Consider the following 3182-nt stretch of genomic DNA (forward strand, 5'->3'; position numbering starts at 1 on the left):
GAAAGCAATATGAGAAAAAGCAATGTATAATCTACATTCTCATCTTCATTTTTAAACGTTTTCTTTTAAATACCTACAAAATAAGGAAGCCATTGTTTTCTTTCAAAAGCAGGGATTCTTAAAAAAGTAAAAATGGGAAAAATCTGTTACCTACTTGACTTGTTACTAGATCCACAGAGATCTTTCCAATCCCAGGTTAACAAATTGTAAGCTTCTCTTCTTGTAGCCAATAACTGAAAAGAAACAGAGCTACTTATCTCTCCTTTTTAGTGTAATCAAAATGAGTTATTTGCAATTGAAGGTTTGTCACTTAATGATAGCATAAGAAGTATGAAATTTTTTTCAAAGAAAAGTTTGGGCAAAATTTTGAAACTTCCCCTTTGCAAAGAATTCTGACATTCTGGCATGATTTACTGATTTAAAAACAGTTTTTAAGAAGCAGAGCTAAAAATGTTTTAATTACTTCAAATCACTGACAATGTTTTTACAAGCCCTTCTTTACATGAGGAGGTTGCTGATTCCGAGAATGGGTTCCTTCCACGTGCTTGCTAGAACACCATGGCAAAAATGTCCTGCACCCTTTTTTTCTTGGTATGACACTCCAGATGAACTAATTCTCCAACAATCTTGAGAGATTTTACCAATTTGCCCATGAGTTTTCTCTGTTAAACCGTGAGAAAGATGGTTGTTTCTTTCTGTCTCTCCAAGAAAAATCAAGTTGAGGTGACGGTTAAAACTTTAAAATAAACATGGCAGACATACATATAGAGTGATAACTGCCTTCCTAAAATGAGCCAATATTTTTTTGAAATGTGAAAAATGAAACTTCTGTTTGACACATATGATAATAACATAGGATATAAAGATAAATTTTCTTGACTGCAGTATGCAATGTATATCAAAATACAGCATATTTCAATAAATTGCAACATATCTGCACACATTCTTCTTTCAGTATGTGATGAAATGACATATTTTTTCAACTTGGTTCAATTTTCTTTAGGTTGTTACCAATAAATTTATTTAATAAGCATCTACACTGTAAATAACATAGTACTACTGTATTCAGTGTTGTTTTGTGATGGAAAACAATTTGTTTTACTTCCATTTCTCCACCCCCAGATCAGTATGAAATACAATATTTAGGCTGTCAGTACAAAATCGTTGAAGTACATCTTAAACAGTTTTCGGAGTAATCGTAGATTTAAGAGATATATTTTGCTAGTCTTTATGCAGGTTTTGGATAACTGAGTTAAATGTATTAGTTAAATATGAGCAACATTTAAACATGACCTCTCTTTCTGAAACTGTAAACAAATCTCAGCTTGTTCAACATTAAACTAAACAATAACAGCATGTTGTATTTACTGTGTGAGGGCATCTTTAATGTTTATACAACATCTATAATAATGAGACTAATTCTGACTAGAGCCTCTAAATGCTACTCAATAGAAAAAAAAAAGAATAATGAGTATATTAATTTTCTTTTTAGTAATCCATGAACCCAGTAATGCAACTAGAACAGCTGGCATTCTTACTTAACTTGTCAGCAAAAACTGAATAAGCAGAGTGTTATAATGAGATCTCATGATATTAAAACATCATTTAAGTTATGGCAGTTATTGTTATGGGTATGCAGTAAAATAAAGCATTTCAAAAGCAAATTATGAACTAAACAATGCTCTGTAAGATTACAGAGTAAAGCAATTTATGTGATACATTGATCAGGTAGTTGTTGTTTTACTCTGAGGCTAGGAATCATTCTGCCATAAAGGACACCTTAGGCAACTTTGAAGACTTCACAGCTTTTCTTATCCTGTTTTTGTTTTCTATATGGTCAGATTGTCTCCAGAAGACCAGGGCAAGTTGTCCTCACTTTTACTCCTGGGATATGAATAGCAAATAAGACTTTACCACCCTGCTGTGGTAACTAGGGAACACTGGGCTTGGTATATCATCATACAGTCTTTAGCACGAATAAATGTGGCTCTCCAGTTTTTGCTTTTTCATCCTAGAATGCAAACATTACTTTGTGCACTACAGTAAAACACCTATTTTTCCCCAGTCATTGATATATTTTATATTCCTGGTTTTCATTGTCTTCTATAATATAGAAAATCTAAGTGCTACTTTTCCTCACTTGCTGAATATTTGATCAAACATGATCAAATTATAGGGAGTTTAAATAACAAATACTTCTCTCTGTAATTTTGATTTTTCAATGGGCTTTTTTCAGAAACCCCATTTGTAAGCCTATTCTTCACATTTTCAGTAAGGGAATTTTTGTGTCCAGAATTTTTCCTCTGAGTTTAAGGCCTGGGAGGTAACTGCCTTCAGACAGCAAGCAAATGGTTTCATGTCAGCCTGCATGTTTTTTCTTTATCTTCCCAACTTGTCTTTAAACTCCAAGCAATCCCCAAATGGAGCATACTGTAAATGCAACTCAAATATTTCAAGTGGAGTAAACAAGATAGTGTTGGATACCAAATCAATTTGTATCTATGACTATGGACTATTTAGTCCATAGTCAATCTTCTCCACTCTTCCCCAAAGAAACTACATGACCTGTATGACTGCCTCTTCAGTCTAGGCTGGAAATACTCACAACATTCAAAATTTTGCAATTATGCATAAACACAGACAAACAGAAAGTTAAAAGTGCTGTAAGGGGAAAAAGAAGTATCTTAATGAAAAATATTTTGTTCTAGTGACCCCAGCAACATTTAACAGTATAGTGCCCTCAGCAGCAATGTTAAAGCATCCCCATCCTTCATCTAATCATGAATTACATTGAAGGTCATGAATTAACCATCTGTCAGGGTGACTGGGAGGCAGTTTGGGCTGGGAGGGGAAGGGAAGAACAAATGGGCAGGCTGGTATTTTCTTGAGTTGCCACAGTATAATTTACAGAAATCTCAAGCACAGAGGAAGTGAATGCATTTGTGACTAAGACTTCAGCCATATGGCAAAAGGGGTTTTAGAACTGTGAGGAAGATTAGATTACATTTTCCATCTTTCATTGCTCTCCTTTTGCTTTAATCCTGCATTTCAGATCATTGCTGGATATACAAAATTTTGCTGATGATAGAATAATGATGACTTGGTACATTAAAAGAAGGATGACTGAGTAGGTAAGATTAAAGATCCAACTACAAGATAAGAAAGTTAGAATCTTACTAGAC

Source organism: Fringilla coelebs (genome assembly GCF_963513975.1).
Source record: "Fringilla coelebs genome assembly, chromosome: 4".
NCBI classification, from domain to species: domain Eukaryota; kingdom Metazoa; phylum Chordata; class Aves; order Passeriformes; family Fringillidae; genus Fringilla; species Fringilla coelebs.